We start from the raw sequence: 22,189 nt of genomic DNA, 5'->3' as shown, positions 1-22,189 counted from the left end.
GGGGAGGATCCCCTGCTCTTTGTCACTGGGAGAAGGAGAGAGGAGGCAGAAGCTGGAACATGTTACATGTTCCACCCTAAATAGGGGTGGAAGATGTAACATATTCCAAAGGTGAACTTATCTTTTAAAATGAATCTGTACCACCATAAATAGTTTTATTTACAGCCCTGTCTAAGAGTAGATGCAACAAAATTCTTGTATCTTATATTAGCCAGAAAAGCATCTTCTACTATAGTGTCAGTTTTTTTTAAGGTTAAACCTACTAACTGTGGCCACTGAAGTATTTTCATTGGATAGTGAAATGGCAATCATCAATGTTTAGCCATAAAGTAAGACAGGTCAGGCCATAGAAAAAAAAACAGACACACAAGAGGTTTTCCAGCTATTTTAGGCATCTTAGTAGAAAATTTACTTTAAAATTTGCAAAATGGAGCACAAATCCCTGAAACATGCACTGATGACATTGATCAAATTTGCATGAGTACTGATATTTTACTTCCTGGAGGTGGTAAACTTTCATTGCAAACAACACACTGCATAGGCAAAAGAAGAAGTGGTCAGTGTGGGAAATTGATATTTATAACCATCTCTTTCACGTTTTCACATATAAAATGTAAGTGTAGTTTTCTTTAAAATCCTCAATCCTCTTATTAATACATTTGCGATTAAAATAACTTAATGCAACTTGTTTCTCAGAATATTTTTTTATTCATTTGAAAGAGATTTCCAGTTTTAACTGAAAAAGCCTATCTGCTTTGGATCACACAATTAGAGATTAGCAAAGATCTAAAACAGTATTAAACCAATAAACCTGGTCACTAGATTTGGATCAAATGATTTGATTTTGTGTTCTTAATAAGAAGCACAGAAAGTATAATTTTACAAATATCTCAGTAAATTAACTATTTATCTTAAAAAGCTTAGGGGGGAAAACTTGATCCCATGCTTTAAGAGGGTATATAGTGATTACTGCTGAGATTTATTTAGAGGTTAAAATCTACAAATTACAAGTGTGGGAAATTTTAGCTCTGTTTTATTTATTTTTTTAAAGTTTAAAGACATAGGACTCCTTGGGGACTATTTACCTAAACTGGAACATGCAAAATCTGATGCAGCTCTGCATAGAAACCAATCAGCTTCCAGGTTGTAATGTCAAAACCTAATTGAACAAGTTGAAGTTAGAAGCTGATTGGCTACCATGCACAGATGCACCAGATTCTGAGTGCTCCAGTTTTTATTAAAATAATAATAGTAAAAAATAATAAAGACTAGTAAAACATAATAAAAAAGTATAAACAGTACAATTATTTTTTGTACCTTGTTCCCACAATGTGTAAACCCCAATGAAATATTGAAATATAGAAATCCCAAACATCCGGCCCCTACTTATACTGTATTACCTTGGGTCTTGAGTTATACATTGAACTGAAACATTTGCTGCACTGTTTTCTTTCATTTTGAATGTTATCAGATTTTCTTTAAACCATATTTAGAAAGACATGTAACTTGATCAGCATTACTTTATAGTTACATAGTTAGTCTGGCTGAAAAAAGACAAAAGTCCATCCAGTTATCACTTATAATTTTCTTGAATGATTTAACAAACTGTTTTAGTTAAAGCTCCTGTCCTTATTTAGGTGGATAATGGCATAATAATAATAATAATAATAACTTAATTTGTATGACAGTATATCTCACATGTTCACATATTCATATACTAGTTTTAGATGATGTACGGTTAAGTTACAGAAAAGCTGTAATATCTGGAAGTGCATAAACTGTTTGGTGTGCATAATAGATGCTTAATCCTCTAGAGATCTTCTTCTTTATGACTCAGTTATAAGTCACTTACAGTGGTGGCACTTTATAAATAAGCAATAATTCTAACCCCCTGCTGTATCATTACACAACTTGACTTTGGTAGAATCATTCAAGGTTAAAAGAGTCTCACTGGATTATGTCTTTGTGTTTAAGATAGTGTATGAAAAATTAACAAAGCTTACATTGAAAAGGGAAATCAAATCAACAGGTTTAGTACTGGCATATTATTATTTTTGTAGAGGTCTTATAAAATGTCTGGATAGTAGCAATTCATTATTTTTAATTTCATAAATATGCTTAAGGGGCTGTATAGTGATTTTGTATTTTTTTTCTTATTTTTTTTAGTTAGGGCTAAAACCTAAAATATGAACATTTTATCAAGGTAATCTGAAATATTACATTAGGATATTAGAAATTCTCATTTTCTGGCAGCATGTTGAGCTTTGGGGGTTTTTTTTACATGTTTTCCTGTATCTCCTTAGCTCATTTGTTGTAAAAAGTCTGTTATTGAACTTATGGGTAGGGATGCGTGAACTGGGCAAAGTTCTATTTACAAGTGGTTCAACAAACCCAGGAAAAAATAATCTAAACCTAAACAAAGTAAATGATTTGCTGTTGGAGAGATACTTCTGTGGATCCTAAGTGCCTACTTTTCACCTTGGGTTATTTCACCTTGGGTCTTTTGACTCAATCTATAAAAAAATTCACAAAAATTCGTCCAGTGAAAAGGCTTTTACACTCATTTTATGCAAATGGAGTAAAAATAATGTTACTAGGTAATTTCCTGTGTTGAACAAATATTTTTCATTGATGTAGAACAGAAAATACTGCCTATGGCCACTAGCTGGTGCTAAGGATCATAAGAATTTTGTATAAATCTAAGCTCTATCTAGTGCCCAGATTGGGTATTTTCCATTTTAAATCAATGAGAAATATTCAACTAACACAGGAAATAACCTAAAAACATTTACAGTTATGCAATTTTTTATAAATACACCCCTGTTTCTTTTCTGGTCATCCTGCAGGCTAAGAATTCTACCAGAACCCCTTAAGAGCACACAATGCTAACCATTCTCTTCAAAAGTTCGGTATACTTAATTTTTTATAGGTATTGGAGCAGTTCACTATCCTTAAAGGATAAGTTCACTCTTAAAAAAAAGCTCTTGTGTGCTAGGTAGGACGGAAAGCGCCATAGTTTAGTAGATCCCTGAGTGAAGTAGTCGGATAAGTGGGTCGATACTGGGCTATGGTCTGAGATTGCTTTGTCATGAATAGAAGATTTTTTGGTATATTTCAGTAGAGAAAGGCATTGCAAAATATATGGTCTAATCTTGTCAGCGTGTGGTGGGAGGGTGAATAAAATGTATACTCTTTACCATCTGGGTGGGCCAGTCTCCAGGCATCCACCAGTTGCATAGCGTCAACAAAATGTGATAGTGGAGTGTAAGGGTTGAGTGCTGATCGGGTGGTGGGAGATTTTCCTAGTGCTCTGTCTTCAGCCAGATGTATAACGGAGTTAAAGTGCCCACCCACTATTTTTTTTATTCCATAACTTTTATTAGAATCAAAAAGACAAGGCAAATCAAAAATACAACATGAAGGAGATAACAATAGGATCGCAAAGATCAAGTTAGATAGAAAGACATCATGTTTTAGATGATACAATTTGTCCGAACTTCACAAAAATTAATAACAATATGGGAGAATGGGGACTGCAGGGGATTACCTTCCGAATATCATAGATGAAAGTCTATTCCTAGTTGTGGTTTTTGGTGAGGGGCGCTCGAGAAGGCAAGGATCTCTAACTGATCTAGAAGCAGTATACCCTAGAGTCGATAAAAGATCAGTGAGAGATGGAGCATAACACAGAACCAGATAAATCTATGTAGGAGGGGATTGTGGATCAGGATCTATAGTGGCTTTATAATAAGTCAAGGAGTATGTCTTGCTAGCCATAATGATATGCGTGTCTATCAGGATCATCTGAAAAAAAAAAGGTCTAGAGAGCATGAATGAAAAAGTGCAGATGATAGTGTGAGTGTTATGGGGAAGGAAGAGAAATTGGAAGATAACAGAAAGAGGAAGAGGTGGGAAGAGTCACAGGCAAATGGTGACTTAGAGGGGGATAGGGGCAGCAGTGGAAGTGGAGCCAGCAGGCGCAAGTGTAAGAAAATTTAGTTGGGTTGTCGCGTGATGACTCGATGAGTTCCTCCATCTCTGCCACTCAGCCCAAGCGTGTCAGCCAATCTCAGATCTACGGGGGTCAGCAAGATCTCCAAAGTGCTGGCAAGCTCAATTTGGCTGCATTTAACATGTGCATAGCTAGCGATTTGAAATAGAAGTGCCTGTGGATGGAGGTATGGTGGAGAATATATTGGGCTGGGGAAAATTCAAGAGGTAGTAAGGAGACCGACAAAGTTATGCGGTGGACCTCCTTCCAGAAATGTTGAATGGCAGGGCAGGACCGCCAAATATGGAGAAGTGAACCATCCTCAGAATCACATCTCCAACAAGATTTGGGTATGGTCGGATTAAAGCGATGGAACCTAGAGGGGGTCCTATACCAACGGGAGGCCAATTAATATCCATTTTCTTGGGTTGAAACATTCAACGAACCTTTATGTGTGTAAGTGAAGATTTGGTTCCAATCCGAGGAAGACAGATCTATCCCCAAGTCTCTCATCCAAGCCCTGCAAGCCGTGAGTGTGAGAGGGGTTTGGTCTCCAAATAGGAGAAGATACGTGGTGGAAATCAAGTGTCGTTAGGGGTTCCTTTTTGGAGCTAAGGGTTTCAAAGGGGGTGAGAGGATGGTTCCATTTGTTGAAGTGGGCTTTGGAGCGGAGAAATTGTCTAATTTGGAGATAGGCCCAAAAAAGGATGGCATGATCCGTCATGTAGGGGGTTAGTGAGACTAGGGTCTTCAATTGGCCATTACAAAAGAAGTGTTCTGCACGAGCATGTTGGTGGGGCTAGTGCTCAGCCAGAAAAGATGGGTGTATGCCAGGTGGGAATTCCGGATTCATGCACAGGGAGGTAAGAGGCTTAGGGCATCAGAAATGGAAACAGATTTGCACGCCAACCAAAAGATCTTCAGGGTCGCTCCAATCAAGCATCGTAGGAATATGTTTTGCTGGGAGCCAAGGAATCAGTGCCAGCAGAGAGGGAGAGAGAGACCTCGAGGTGAACCCAAGCTTTCGTGGGTGAATGTACATTCCACTCGATTATACTGGTAAGATGACAGGCCCAGTGGTATTTTTGAAGATCGGGGAGCCCTATCCCCCCCTTGGATTTGGGGAGGGATAGTTGAGAGAAGGAAATACGAGGGCATTTAAAACTCCATAGGAACTGTGAGCAAAGTCTTCTACAAAGGGCGAAGAAGGCAGGTGGCAAGTGGATAGGAATGGTCTGGAAGAGGTAAAGAAGGTGGGGAAGGACATTCATTTTAATTTTAAGGGATTGCAGCCCTTCCGAACCAGGAAAAGAAAGGACAATGCTAATTCGAGAGGTCTTCCTGAATGGCTCGAAGGGCTGTGAGAACATTTTTAAAGTAAAGATCTTGGAGAGTGCTAGGGAGCTGTATTCCGAGATAGGTAAGGGCCTCCTTTTTCCATATGAATGGGAAGTGAGACTTACAAAAAACAACCACCTCATGAGGAATGGTAATGTTCAGGGCGCAGGATTTGGAGAAGTTGATTTTAAGATTGGAAAGGAATTGGAAGGAATGAAAGTCTTTTAGAAGGTTGGGTAAAGTGGTTCTGGGTTCCGATAGGAAGAGTAGGATGTCATCCGCATAAGCGGCAATTTTATGTGTGTCCTGCAACAGAAATTCCCTTTGATATTACGGTTCGCAAGGAGCATACGAAGCAGAGGTTCTAACGTTAGAACGAAAAGAAGTGGTGATAGGGCACACCCTTGATGTGTGCCGTTTCTAAGAGGGAAGGGTCTCAACAGGTGGCCGTTAACCCGGACTTGGGCTGTTGGGCAGGAATATAGGGCCATTATGTAGTTAAGCATATTTCCTCTTAGGCCTACTGCACATAAGGAGGCCTTTAGGTAGTCCCAGGCCACCCTGTGAAAGGCCTTCTCGGCATCTAGGAAAAGGAGAAAGCCAGGTTGTTGAGAAGTGCAAAGGAAATGGAGAATGTTTAGGGCCTTAGTAGTGTTGTCTCTCGCTTCCCTCCCAGGGATGAAACCGACTTGGTCTAAGTTGACCAGAGAAGGGAGTAGCGGGAGAAGTCAGTTAGCCAAGATTTTGCATAAAGTTTGACGTCAACATTCAGGAGTGAAATTGCCCTATAGCTGGTAACTGAGGTTGCATCCTTTCTCCCTTTTCGAATAACGGTGATGTGTGCTTCCAGGAGCCGATTTGGAGGGACAGAAGGGGAGTTGAAGGAATTGAAAGGCTCAAGACAAGGATCACGTAAGACATCTATAAGAGTCTTATAACAGGCCACAGAAAGACCATCAGGACCTGGGCATTTGCCAGGTTTCATTTGCTGAAAAGCTTTTCGCTTGCATGATACTTCAAGCGAATAGTCTGCAAAAAGTAGTAGTTTGTGGCCATTCAGTTAAAATGAATGGGCATTGCGGAATGATTTTAGGAATACCATGCTGCCTGCATAGTTAAGGTAGTGGGCGGTTATAGGCCAAGGGGTTTTTCTGCCATTTGACGGGGTTCCCAAATGTGCACTCTCTCCACTACACATGCGGCGGGTAGACCCAAAGCTTCAGGGAGGGTGAGGCACAAAGTTCTAGCAGAGAACTTGCATTGTATGACTCAGGAATGCCAACAATCCGTAGAGGCCTGCTTGAGTGTCATTTGGAGCATTGTACCTCATCTTCTATGTCTAAGATGCGCTGTTCAGCCTCAGTGAGCCTCTTGGCATGGTCTCCCAGCTCTTTCCTAAGCTGTTCTATCCCTGCTGAGACTGCTCTATCCACTGCAGCCTTTATGATGGGACACAGTAATGTAGCCACTGTGTGGGCAATCTTACCATATTGGTCTAATGCCATGGCTGGAGTAAGATCTGCAGCAGGAACTGACTCCTCTGTCTGTGGCTGCTGAGGGAGAAGGATCGGAGCAGGACAGTTAGGCTGATCTGGTGCTGTTGTGGATCAGATACTGCTCCATATAATGGTGGGGTAAGGTGAGGGTTTACTGGGACTCATCCCCAATGTAGTATGTCTGTTTTGTATGCTGACCTGACTGGAACTACTGTCTAGTGCTCCCTCTACATGGGGCTCCGGAAACGGAAGTCTGTATTTCATAAAGTCCTGGTTGCAGTGATCTAGCCACTCCTGTCATACCTAATACTTCAGGAGTATCTTCTTATTATCTCACAAGTCCTTTCTAAGGGAATGCATCATAACTAAATGCAATTCAGAAGGTTGATACGTTTTGTTTATGCCACTATTTATGTTATCCTTTATTATCATAGGATTGAATAATCCACTCAATGCCTCATTAAATATTATACATGGTGCTATATCCTTCATGGTACAAATTTCCAAGGCCTGTATTAACATGTTATTAATCCTGATGTAGGACAGACACTGGGTAGCTCCAACCTTTCTTCTCTTCCTTGCCCTACCACTCTCTAGCAGCTAGTTACCTGGAGGGCTGGATTGATCTTTGGAGACACTCATTTCCAGATAATAAAACATTCTTATGTTTTATCCTTATTTTGAAAGAAAGACAGTTTCTTGCATTGATCTTTTGTTTATTAATGCTAAAACATTAAATACAGTAAGTTCCTGACTTACAAATGAGTTCCATTCAGGTAGAGCATTCGTAAATCCGACAAAGTGAGTCTTATACACCTTTGACACAAATATACAATGTAAAGCATAAAAAAAAACACACACAAAAATACTGTAAATAAACTATTTTTACTTTTACAGTTACCTTAAAGTGGAGGTACAGTACAGGACAACTGTACATAAACTATTTTTACTTTTACAGTTTCCTTAAAATGGTGGCACAGTACAGTACAACTGTAAATAAATGTGTTTTACTTTTACAGTTACTGTACCTTAAAGTGGCTGTACAGTACAACTGTAAATAAACTATTTTTACTTTGACCGTTACCTTAAAATGGTGGTACAGTACAGTACAACTGTAAATAAACTATTTTTGCTTTTACAGTTACCTTAAAATGGTACAGTACAGTACCACAATCTGGTATACAGTGGAAGAGAGTTACTAACTGGAGGAGGAAGGGTAGGTGGGAGATGGTGGAGCTGAAGGATCATCAGCAATAGGAGATGGAGGGCAAGATGGAATTTTGCCAATACCTGATGTTAATGGAGCTGAAGGATTATCAAAAATAGGAGATGGAGGGCAAGAAGGAATTTACTCACACATGATGTTGATGACACAGGTGTGTTGATGGATTCAATCCTGTCTACCCTCTATAAAAAATGATCCAGTGATGTCTTAGTAGTAGCTCTTTTTTTCTCATCATAGATGACTTAATGGTATTATGAACGGCTGCTGCAACTTTTATGTATCATTCTACATTAGGGTCCTGTGCCTCAAAAACTAACAGTGCCTCTTCAAGTAAAGAAAATCCCTTTGTTATTTTCTGTGTTTTGCATCTCTTTGGTTCTTCAGTTACATCTTCCTCTTGGCTCTCTTTGTCTTTTTGCTGGACCTCTAATTCCATCAGGTCCTCATAAACAAGCTCCTCATGTTGCACAGCAAGGAGTTCAATGAAGTTGTCGTTTTGCAGATCTAGCTCTAGATTCGTGCTAAGGGTTACTAAGTTGTTGAAAACCTCTATTGACTCCTTTTCCATCTTCCCAAATCCATGAACTTCATGAACAAACAGTGGGCAAAGGTTCTTCCAAACCCCACTCATGGTGGCAGCCGAAACCTCACGCCAAGCAAAGTTGATGTTTTTTATGGCCTTGTAGATGTTATAGTCCTTACAAAATTGTTGCAAGGTTGTTCCTGTTTCATCAATAGCCTTCACTGCCGGATGAAAAGTGTGATGTAAATAATATTCCTCAAAGTCACAATAACTCCTTGCTCCTAGGTTGGATGAGCACCGTAGTATTCGGTGGCAGATGCACTACTTTGACATTGAGATGAAAGTCATCCATGAATTGGGGGTGACCTGGTGCATTGTCAAGCATCAAAAGAATGTTTAATGGGATATCTTTCTCCAAGCAATATTTCTCTACCTCTGGGGTATAGTGGTGGAAACACCAGTCCTGGAAAATGGCCTGTGTAACCCAGGCTTTGGAGTTACTCTTCCACACAACAGGTAGAGAGCTCTTGGCTATGTTTTTGAATGCTCTTGGGTTCTCTGAATGGTAAACTAAGAGAGGCTTTAGTTTCATATCACCGGAAGCATTGCCACCAAACAACAGAGTAAGTCTGTCCTTTGCTGCTTTGAAGCCTGGCATCACTTTTTCCTCTTTACTGATGTAACTTTATTCTGGCATCCTCTTTCAGTACAGTCCTGTCTCATTGATGTTAAAAACCTCTTGGGGTAAATAAGCACCTTGTCAATAATTTCTCTAAGTGTTACAATTAAAAAGTGAATACTTGTGAACCACTATGTCTCAGATGTTCAGTATAATATGTGCAATAGGTGGTAGTGAACTACCTGTTGTGTTAGGTGCGCTGGCACTTTCACAAACTCACTTAATTGTGTATATGTAAATTGATTAGACGTATTTATAATGCCGCGCTCCTACTATAAATACTTAATAATGTATTGTATATCACTCATAAACATCAATAAACTAAATAAATTAATAATAAATATTAATAAAAATCAATAAATTAATTAATGTGATATAGTGAATGAAAAATCAAATCATGAATATGCTAAATTGTGCCATTAGTGCTCAAACAATATTGTCCATGCCATATTCCAATTTCATGATTAAATAAAGAGTCTTTTATATCTTTGTGCAAAGGTGCATACAGAAATGAACAGTCTTATATATCTTTGTGCAAAATGTGCAATGTGCAGGTGAACTCCTTAATCCCTCTTTCCAGGTGCCGTGTAGTCTCAATATGTGCTCACCTTAATATTTGCCCAAATAAATTTAGGCAAATAGACTTGTAGTCCTTCTAGGACTGGTGGGATAGTGCTCCTTTATGCAGTATTCCAGATGGATGTGCAGACCTGCTCAGATCCTCCTCCTATAATCTCCTCTTAAATCATCCACGTGGCCACTCATAGATAGATTTTTGAAAAGGGGGTATCAGTATCTCCTATTTCCCCTCCTGGGGACACCTCCTTCTTATATCCACCTTTCCTCAATGTTGAGTATATAGATCAGATGGAGAAAAAAAAGACCATGGTGTCTTATCCTTTTGAATAAGCGTATTTATTGCTACCAGATGCGGTGATACAAGCATATGAGGCACTTATCTTATGCAGATATGCAGAGCTGGTGATTCCCTCTGCCTCTCTGTCTGCCTCTGCTAGAGTCGCCGAGCCTCTCCGATGCAACGTCGTGACGTCAGAGCCCCTCCCCTACGCGTTGCGTCACAGGGTCACGTGACTTCATCAGGGGGAATTTGATTGGACATCACAACTATCTTGTGTTGGTATATATACATAGCGGCCGCCATTTTGTTGAAGACCGCATGGGCGCGGCCATTTTCTAACTGGTTTTTCCTATGTTGAATTAACACAGTATTATCCCAGGTGTATGTTAATTTTCTGCCTGTCAGACGTTGCTACTCAGATCAGCTGCATGCCATACTCTTATATCTAACTCGGTATCCATATATAATATATGATCCAGCAGATTTGTGCCTCATAATCTGATTAATATACCTAACATTAAAATGATAAACTTTAATATGCCTCATATTTAAATTTATATAATATATCATAAAATAGCCTTTAATATAAAAAAATAATGAATATTACATAACCTATACATAAATGATCACATACAAAATCCCTCTGGTTTACACCTATTATGTCTATTTTATTACTCTTACATACTATGTACTAATCCTTTGTTACCATATTCATATACTAAGATGTATATTATCCCCTTGTTACAATACTCAATACATGTTTGATTTAATTTAATTAAAAATAATTATTATCTAAAAATCATTATTTACCAACATCTTTATATACTTATTCACATAAATATAACAATAAAAAATATCTTATATTATAAGATTATTTTGTAAAATAATTTTGTAAAATATCTGTGATGTGTAATTAAAAACATTCTCAGGGCCTCTATTCTATAGATTAATCCTTTTTTATAAGTTTATTTATTAGTAATAAAACATGTGAGATCAAACTCCTTATTTAACCCATTAGGGGCCAGGCAACCCATCTCATAGATCCATTTCGATTCCTTTTTGCTAATTTCCCTTACTCGATTATCACCCCTCCAATGATGTACATGTTTTTCAATGCCCCAGAACTGTAATTTACTGGCGTCTTTATTGTGATATCTCCTGAAATGCTGTGATAGATGGTGATACTTATATCCCCTATTGATATTATAAACATGCTCCTTTATACGTTCTTTCAGCATCCTTTTTGTGCGACCAATGTATATTAGATTGCATGGACATTTCAAAGCGTAGATAACCCCTTTGGTGTCACAGGATATAAATTGCCGAATTTTATATTCCTTTCCACTATTAGGGTTAGTAAATGTGTGTCTTCTCCTAGGGTTATGTTTCAGTCTGCTGCAACTATAGCATCTACCACAAGCATAAAACCCTTTTCCTTGAAAAAAGCTAAAATTCTGTTTTTTTACCGGCGGTTCTAATATATTTTTCACAACATTATCTCTAATAGTGGGAGCTTTTTTATATATAAAACGAGGTAATTCTGGAATATTATTTTTCAAGTGTTTGTCTAATTTCAAAATTTTCCAATGTTTTTTTATTATATTTTGCACTGATTTGTACTGTGTGTTATAATGTAGTACTACTGACAGTTCCTCCTTTTTGGTGTTCTCTTTTTGCTTATCTACTATCAGGGTATTGCAATCCATATACCCTACTTTGTCCCTTTCCGTTTCTATTATTTCTCTTTTGTAGCCTTTATTTATAAATCTTTCTGATAGTATTCTACTTTGTTCTGTATAATCCTTCATTTTGGTACAGTTCCTTTTAAGTCTAATAAACTGACCTCTAGGTATATTTGTTATCCACACTTTGTGATGGCAGCTATCTGTGGGAATATAGGCGTTTCTATCAACTGATTTAAAATAGTTTTTTGTGCATAATTGTGTTCCCTCTTTAAAGATTTCAATATCTAAAAAATTCATAATTGTATCGTGTATATCATAGTTTAAACTTATATTTGCTTTGTTTCTATTTAGACTATTATAAAATTCAATAAGATCCTCTTTGTCACCATTCCATACAATCAGTAAGTCATCGATATACCTTTTGTACATTAATATTTCTTTTTTGACATTCTGGAACATGAACTCATCTTCCCATTTTGCCATATATAGGTTGGCAATGCTAGGGGCGAATTTAGCGCCCATAGCAACTCCTTTTCTTTGGGAATAGGGCATGGACAATATTGTTTGAGCACTAATGGCACAATTTAGCATATTCATGATTTGATTTTTCATTCACTATATCACATTAATTAATTTATTGATTTTTATTAATATTTATTATTAATTTATTTAGTTTATTGATGTTTATGAGTGATATACAATACATTATTAAGTATTTATAGTAGGAGCGCGGCATTATAAATACGTCTAATCAATTTTCTCTAAGTGTTGCTGGAAATTCTTAGGCATCTATGGTATCTGCACTCGCACCCTCACCGCTTACTTTTACCTTGTGAAGGTTGGCTCTATACTTGAATCTGTTAAACCATCCATGGCTGGCAGTAAAAGATGCACACTGTTCACCTCATTTCTTCAAGTCTTCAAACAGGCTTTTAGCTTTTTCTTGAATAAGCATTAAGCTGAGTGGGACTCAACTCTGATGCTGATCCTGCATCCACATACTGAGAAGTTTCTCCATCTCCTCTATCACTTTACCATGTTTTTTGGATATTCCTGTTAAATTCATAGGCACAGCAGACTTCACATGTTCCATGATCGTGGCCTTGTTCTTTAGAATTGTGCCAATGGTTTGACAATTCATGTTATAAAAATGAGCAATGTCTACAATCTTTTTGCTTCAGTCCAATTTCTGAATTATTTTCACTTTTGTTTCCATGGCTATTGCTTTACGCTTCCTAACAGTCCCCTCCACATCACCACTGTTTTTCCTCTTGCTTCCTGACATCCTGGGCTCTGTACAGTACACTATCGCACTGTACAGTAAGCACACAGCAGCACAACTGTGACAATGTCTGGCAGAAACGTGAGCTACTATTTGTTCACATCTTGGAATGTTTGTAATGCAAGGTCCATTCGTATTTGTGAAAGTTCACAACTCGAATGTTTGTAAGTCGCGGACTTAGTGTATGTTGTACTCAGGGGCGGACTGACAACTCATGGGGCCCCCAGGCAATAGGGGATCATAGGGCCCCTGTGTCCTTGCCCAAACTCAAAAAAGCCTATGAAAAAGGTACCAGGGGCATCTCATGGAGCCCCCTACTGACCCCGGGCCCTGCCCGAGTTTCCAAATGGTCAGTCCGCCCCTGGTTGTACTGTATATCTTCTTTGACAATAAGTATTTCTGACCATTGTCCACTTCTTCTACATCTTGCATTCCATTCAGCAGGTCTCAGTCTCAAATTTAATATCCATTGATATGATAGGGACTAATGAGGGCATCCAAGATGAGCTACAATTGTCTTTAGAAGCCTATAAAGACCTTGCTCTGGTAATGTCTTTCGGATCACATTTGGGTTTTGCCTAAATGCATTATTACCATTATACTGTATAAAAAAATCCTCTTGCCAGGTCAATGAGGAACTAGACCAAAGCCCTGCAATAAGGTTAACTTTCATTTTATAACAAACCCCTCTAAACTGAATCATACTGTGTATTGGCCACACTATACTAGAATCTACTTGCAAGCAGCTTCATTTATGGCTCACAAAGCCATAGCTATTAAGTGGATGACTAATCTTCCCTTAGTATGCATTCACACATTTACGGTGTAATTTGAAGCTCCGTTTTCACAGCTAATTGACAAAGTATTTGCTCAGCAGTTCAGGTCAGGTTTAGATCAGGTTCAGGACAGGTTTAGATCAGGTCAGGATTTTATCCTGTTCACAACTGATAACAAGAGCAATTCAGAAGCTTTCACATAGAGGTTGATGAGCCTGAGTTTGCACCTGAGCCGGACCCCACTGCTCTGAAAGCTGACAGGACAAGCAGTGTGCAGGAGAGATCTGTATTGTTTACATACAGGCCTCTCCCCCGTCGAAGATACTCGGCGATCACCGGGTGCCGGAGAGTAATCACCTGCCAGGACCGGGTGATTGACAGCCGACTTCCCCTACCGGGAACTGCAAAATCACGTATATATGACTGATGTGAATTTACAAGATATATGTAAAGCACTGAGTAAATTGACGGCGTTATATACAGTAAGTACCTGTAATAAATAAAATATGCGTGATTTTGCACACCCCTGCCGCCCTGTAGCAGCATTTTTGCTATAGGGTGGTGGGGCAGTGGTTAATAAATGCTATATTAAATTCATTCTGAATTTTGCTTCACCTCCAACTTTGAGTCTAATTGAATGCATCAACAGGTGTCAACTAGCTATTGAAAATATGAATTAATTATTTTATTCTTCAGTTTTAAACTGTAACCTATAGTTTTCTTTTGACCTTTACAAAATTTAAATCTCATTGGCAATACATACTTTTCTACAGAAAACTGCATTTTTTCAAAAGGTGCCTGACATCACATTATTAACTGCAGTATATTTTTAAGCATAATATTTAATTTAGATAAGTACATTTATAAAGGTTCATAGAGTAAGGGCACTATTGGCATAAAGGTAAGAAACTTTAATATTCACTGTGGTAAGGGTGGAAATGGGAATATGATCTATGATAAAGATGCAGCGCTTAAAGTCATGAAATGATATACACAAAAACGATGAATCATTATAACTTAGTACATATAAACATAATAATGTGTAAATAAAATAATCATAAAGTGCTTCAGTGCTACCAACACTGCTAATAAAACATTCACTATAATGTGCTAATGTAAGCAAAAGACAAATAAATATTAACCAATATATCACAAAGTGCTAGTGTAAAAGGAAATGTCCAATAATCTCTATATATCTCAATCTTCTCCATACTTTGTGCATAAGAGTGCCCAGGTGTAGAAAAAGCATTCCACTTCAGCAGTGTGAAAATCCTCCACCTTTTATGCACTCACCAGACAGCTAAAATTCAGCGGCATGTACTATAGCTAATGCTGTATCTCCATTTACACTCCTCAGCACTCCAGCCCCAGGCCTAGATTAATAAAGATTATTAGGACATTTAATTTTACACTAGCACTTTATGGTATATTTTTTTTTGTTTACTTGCCGTTTGGGTACATTTGCACACTATAGTGAATGCTTTATTAGTAGTGTTATTAGCACTGAAGCAGTTTATGATTATTTTATTTATGCATCAATATGTTTGAATGTTTTAAGTTATATTGATTCATCATTTTTGTGTATATAATTTTATGACTTTAAGTGCAGAACTGACTTTTTTCATTGTTTTTTAGGCTTGTCACCTTTTTTTGTGCTAACTGCTATTTCCTCTGAGCGCTCACTTTTACCGCTTTAGCTGTTTTGAAAAAAATGAAACTATGCTCTAACGCTAGTAGCTGCTTAACCCCATTTTCACCCCCCCAAAAAAAAGAATTTCTTTGGACAGCATTTTGGAAGTTAACCCTAATAATTTTAAAAAAATACTTTGATACTTTATACTTTCTTTGTCCATCTTCAGTCTGAGTAGTATTACATAAAAAAATATATAATTTCTCTAAAAATACCAATTAATCATTTGCTTTAAGCATCTTGTGTGTAAAAATACTTGTGAACAGCATTATAACATTTATCTTCGAAACCATGTAGCCATTTATTTTCAAATAACAAGAAAAAATGTTTGTACCACATACAAGAAAAAAACAAGATACAATCTTATGCCTAAAGTTATTTTGCTCAAAATAATTCTCTCATGATTAATGCTTTTGTAGCAGCTGGACTCAGAAATGAATGTATAGTGCAAGGCTTGCAGTTTTCTAACCTAGTTTATAGCTTTTTGTTTTCAAAGTTATTTTTTTCATCTCTAATACTCATGAAGAAGGATTTACTTAGAACCATTTTCTAAACTTCCTAATAATAGTTACATGGATTCTGAATTGCATTTATGTTATAAATATCATATCAGTTTGTTTCACCGCCAGCACTATATAAAAACCAGAAGCAGTAGACTGCAGGAAAACGTTGATGCTTTTTTGTGATGTTGTCACATCTGGTCTAGGGCTCTTTTTACCAGGAAAAAACCCTAATAACCATCTTATAAAGCAGTGAATGTGACATTTACCAAACATTCACTACAGGTGAATCAATATCAGTAATTTAAAACACATGCACCAAGGAGATTCACCTAATGATTGGTAAATGTAATTTTTGCTGCATGATATACCGCTGCCAATGAAAAGGCACGGTTTGACATTTTAATATAGTTTTTAAGAAAAAAAGATTGAACAATGTGATGAGCCATAATTAGTGCATTAGCACTGCAGTCATCCCACTGAATTATACCACACACCAGCCACTGCATTATAATGCAAAGTCTGGTGTGCATAGACCCTAAAACATTTTTTTATCCTAATTCTTCTAGCAGGCTTACCAAGTGAGAGTGACATCAGTGGGTCTTCTTGCATGATCTTGGGAAGATTAAGGATTCTAAATCCCACAAGAGCATGCTCCTGCACCACTTTGTGGTATCCATTTGTGAGAAATGGGATCCTAAGCTTTCCCAAGATCCCTCTGTAAGTGTCAGTAACAGGGAGTGGCCAGGGTAACGTGTGTTTTTTTTTTCTTTTTTTACAGTTTTTATACTTTTTCTATTTCTGTATTACAGTGTTTTTAACAGCGGGCAGGGGGCAGCAACATATGTAGACCTTGCATGACCTTGCTTTAATTTATATTGTAGTGATGGAAATAATGTTAACTATGCCCTAACTATAACACAATGAATGAGTTTTGAAAGTAAAAGTGTGTCTGGTTCCTTTGCATCATCCCCACCAGAGTTTTGCATGTATTGTGTCTAATGATCCTGGACTACAAAAGTCACTCTATTTGTCATGCATACAGAAGTAAATAGCCAATTGGATTACCCTGCAGTTCTTTATTTGAACATAGCAGTTAAGGACAAGAAAAAAACACCACATCTGGACATTATTTTTTTCCTCATTTCTCATTGCAAACTGCTCCACCTCTGTAAGGTTGCATAGAAATTGATATTTGGACTCTGACTTTCAAGGACATTATTATTATTATTATTAATAATAATAATAATAATATTATACAGGATTTATATAGCACCAACAGCTTGCGTAGTGCTTTACAAAATGAAGGTAGACATTACAGTTGCAATACAATTTGGTACAAGAGGAAAAAGAGGGCCCTGCTCACCAGAGCTTACAATCTAGGAGGAAGGGTTGAATGATACAAAAGGTAATAGCACTGGAGGGTGAGCTGATGGAGAAAATAAAAGACAGTTTACTAGTTAGAAGCAGGTGTCAGGGCTCCCAGGTGTGACCAGAGGTGTGTGACTGACGCAGGGAAACGCAGACCTCAGATATGTGATAAACAATATAATTTATTAACACTAACAATACAAACATAAACGCAGTGCAATACTAAACATAATACAGTGCAAACAAACCAACCACCCACAGATAACAGTACATACAAGCAAGCGTCGTCAGGCAGGCCGGGTCAATATCAATAGGGCAGGTAGGTACAGGGGGAGCAAGCGGAGATTGGTCGGGGTCACAGGCCAGGTTCAGCAGTTAGCTAGCAGCGTAGTACAGAGGGTCAGGCAGAGGGATGGTCAGGGTCACAAGCCAGGGATCAGAACAGGTAGCAGGCAGCGTAGTACAGAGGGTCAGGCAGAGGGATGGTCAGACAAGCCAGGGATCAGAAAAGGTAGCAGAGAATCAGACAGGAACAGAGAGCAGGAACAGGATACAGGGCCCAAGAGAAACACAACACCAAGGCAGAGTCTGCAAGTCTGGCCATCCCTTAAATACCCCAGCATAATCAGTTCCAGGTGTTAGCTGGCTGCAAAGTTGAGTCTCTGATTGCTGGGAGCATCCGCTGGCCAGCCCTGGTACTGCAGATCAAAAGGCAGGTGAGTCCCACCATTGCTGGCTAGTCCATTCCTGACAGTACCCCCCCCTCAAGGAGCGGCCTCAGGACGCTCCAAACAGTCCTAGCTGGGCAAAATGTTCCACCGCCCGGGTCTAGTAACTGGCGGGATATCAAAGACTGGCACACCGGGCAGGACTCCGGGCAGCGGCACACCGGGCAGGACTCCGGGCAGCGGCACACCGGGCAGAGGCACACCGGGCAGAGGCACATTGGGCAAAGGCACACCGGGCTGGACTCCGGGCAAAGGCACACCGGGCTGGACTCCGGGCAGAGGCACATCGGGCTGGACTCCGGGCAGAGGCACATCGGGCTGGACTCCGGGCAGAGGCACATCGGGCTGGACTCCGGGCAGAGGCACATCGGGCTGGACTCCGGGCAGAGGCACATCGGGCTGGACTCCGGGCAGAGGCACATCGGGCTGGACTCCGGGCAGGGGCACATCGGGCTGGACTCCGGGCAGAGGCACATCGGGCAGGACTCCGGGCAGAGGCACATCGGGCAGGACTCCGGGCAGAGGTACATCGGGCTGGACTCCGGGCAGAGGCACATCGGGCTGGACTCCGGGCAGAGGCACATCGGGCTGGACTCCGGGCAGAGGCACATCGGGCTGGACTCCGGGCAGAGGCACATCGGGCTGGACTCCGGGCAGAGGCACATCGGGCAGGACTCCGGGCAGAGGCACATCGGATTACCAGGCGAAGCAGCAGGCAGCGGGCCACCGGGCGGAGCAGCAGGCACCGGGCCCTTGGGCGGAGCAGCAGGCACCGGGCCCCCGGGCGGAGCAGCAGGCACCGGGCCCCCGGGCGGGGCGACAGGCGTCGGGCCCCCGGGCGGGGCGACAGGCGTCGGGCCCCCAGGCGGGGCGACAGGCGTCGGGCCCCCAGGCGGGGCGACAGGCGTCGGGCCCCCAGGCGGGGCGACAGGCGTCGGGCCCCCAGGCGGGGCGACAGGCGTCGGGCCCCCAGGCGGAGCGACAGGTCTCGGGCCCTCAGGCGGAGCGGCGGGCGCCGGACCCCCAGATGGAGTGACAGGTCTCGGGCCCCCAGGCGGAGCGGCGGGCGCCGGACCCCCAAGTGGAGCGACAGGTCTCGGGCCCTCAGGCGGAGCGGCGGGCGCCGGACCCCCAGATGGAGCGACAGTTCTCGCCCCCCAGGCGGAGCGACAGGTCTCGGGCCCTCAGGCGGAGCGGCGGGCGCCGGACCCCCAGATGGAGCGACAGGTCTCGGGCCCTCAGGCGGAGCGGCGGGCGCCGGACCCCCAGGTGGAGCGACAGGTCTCGGGCCCTCAGGCGGAGCGGCAGGCGCCGGACCCCCAGGTGGAGCGACAGGTCTTGGGCCCCCAGGCGGAGCGACAGGTCTTGGGCCCTCAGGCGGAGCGGCGGGCGCCGGACCCCCAGGCGGAGCGACAGGTCTCGGGCCCCCAGACGAAGCGGCGGGCACCGAGTCACCAGGCACGACAGTGGGCACCGAGTCGTCTGGCAAGACTGCGGGCACCGAGTTGTCTGGCAAGACTGCGGGCACCGAGTCGTCTGGCAAGACTGCGTGCACCGAGTCGTCTGGCAAGACTGCGGGCATCGAGTCAACTGGCGGAACAGCGGGCACCGAGTCGTCTGGCAAGACTGCGGGCACCGAGTCGGCTGGCAAGACTGCGGGCACCGAGTCGTCTGGCGGAACAGCGGGCATCGAGTCAACTGGCGGAACAGCGGGCATGGAGTCAACTGGCGGGACTGCGGGCACCGAGTCGTCTGGCAAGACTGCGGGCACCGAGTCGTCTGGCAAGATTGCGGGCACCGAGTCGTCTGGCAAGACTGCGGGCACCGAGTCGTCTGGCAAGACTGCGGGCACCGAGTCGTCTGGCAAGACTGCGGGCATCGAGTCAACTGGCGGAACAGCGGGCACCGAGTCATCTGGCAAGACTGCGGGCACCGAGTCGTCTGGCAAGACTGCGGGCACCGAGTCGTCTGGCAAGACTGCGGGCACCGAGTCGTCTGGCAAGACTGCGGGCACCGAGTCGTCTGGCAAGACTGCGGGCACCGAGTCGTCTGGCAAGACTGCGGGCATCGAGTCAACTGGCGGAACAGCGGGCACCGAGTCGTCTGGCAAGACTGCGGGCACCGAGTCGTCTGGCAAGACTGCGGGCACCGAGTCGTCTGGCAAGACTGCGGGCACCGAGTCGTCTGGCAAGACTGCGGGCACCGAGTCGTCTGGCGGAACAGCGGGCATCGAGACGTCTGGCAAGACTGCGGGCACTGAGTCGTCTGGCAAGACTGCGGGCACCGAGTCGTCTGGCACGACAGCGGGCACTGGATCAGGTACCGGATCATCTGGATCAACAGCGGGCATCGAGTCAACTGGCCTAATAGGATCGTCGGGCTGGATCAGTTCATCATGCTGAGTAGCGGCATCAGGCTGAATGCAGGCATCAGGCCGAGTAGAGGCTTCAGGCTGAGTAGAGGCTTCAGGCTGAAGAGAGGCATCAGGCTGAAGAGAGGCATCAGGCTGAAGAGAGGCATCAGGCTGAAGAGAGGCATCCGGCTGAAGAGAGGCATCCGGCTGAAGAGAGGCATCCAGCTGAAGATAGGCATCAGGCTGAAGAGAGGCATCCGGCTGAAGAGAGGCATCAGGCTGAAGAGAGGCATCAGGCTGAAGAGAGGCATCAGGCTGAAGAGAGGCATCAGGCTGAAGAGAGGCATCCGGCTGAAGAGAGGCTTCAGGCTGAGTAGAGGCTTCAGGCTGAGTCACGGAAGGCAGGTTCACCGGTTTGGATACTGGCAGGATGGTATTGGTTGGAAAGAATTTTCGCTTTTTTCTGGTTTTAACTACTGGAGCACTGCAAGTAAACGCAGGTCTGCAAACGAATGGAGCAGCTGGAGACAGAGAAAAACTGGAGGATGGAACAGGAGAGGGAGCAGTTGCTACAGAGGGCTTTTTTACAGGGTTAAAGGCAGGATAGGTGCAGCGAGTGGGAACAGGGTACTGACATGCGGTAGATAGCCAAGTATACTGGGCTGTAACTGGAGGAGCTGGTGGGAATACAGGAGTAGAGTTAGAAGCAGGACTGGGTTTTTGTAAGCTGACTGAGGCTGGGTGCAACAAGTCTGTCCATGTCTGCAGTATGGGTTGAACAAAGCTGAGCTTACACAAAGCCTGTCTGGTCAATGACTGCACTTCAGAGAACTCTGTGCCCTGATCTACTAGAACATGAGCGAGCCGTATACATTCTAGTAGTTGATCCCTGGGATACTCCTTCAGAGTTTGATAAGCATACTCCCTGTCATCAAACACTAGCAGATATAAATACACAACCTCATCCAGATCCATCCTTCCCAGCAACAAGCCAAGATGGCTTCCCTGTGCAGCCACTTCTGGTCAGGATTGGCCTTGGTGTAATGTCAGGGCTCCCAGGTGTCACCAGAGGTGTGTGACTGACGCAGGGAAACACAGACCTCAGATATGTGATAAACAATATAATTTATTAACACTAACAATACAAACATAATACAGTGCAAACAAACCAACCACCCACAGATAACAGTACATACAAGCAAGCGTCGTCAGGCAGGCCGGGTCAATATCAATAGGGCAGGTAGGTACAGGGGGAGCAAGCGGAGATTGGTCGGGGTCACAGGCCAGGTTCAGCAGGTAGCTAGCAGCGTAGTACAGAGGGTCAGGCAGAGGGATGGTCAGGGCCACAAGCCAGGGATCAGAACAGGTAGCAGGCAGCGTAGTACAGAGGGTCAGGCAGAGGGATGGTCAGACAAGCCAGGGATCAGAACAGGTAGCAGAGAATCAGACAGGAACAGAGAGCAGGAACAGGATACAGGGCCCAAGAGAAACACAACACCAAGGCAGAGTCTGCAAGTCTGGCCATCCCTTAAATACTCCAGCATAATCAGTTCCAGGTGTTAGCTGGCTGCAAAGTTGAGTCTCTGATTGCTGGGAGCATCCGCTGGCCAGCCCTGGTACTGCAGATCAAAAGGCAGGTGAGTCCCACCATTGCTGGCTAGTCCATTCCTGACAGCAGGATAGACTACTTTAA

The sequence above is a fragment of the Staurois parvus genome, unplaced genomic scaffold, assembly GCF_062004578.1.
Source record: "Staurois parvus isolate SC_StPar_1 unplaced genomic scaffold, SC_StPar_1.0 ptg000396l, whole genome shotgun sequence".
NCBI classification, from domain to species: Eukaryota; Metazoa; Chordata; class Amphibia; order Anura; family Ranidae; genus Staurois; species Staurois parvus.
Note: the sequence above shows the minus strand (reverse complement) of the source record.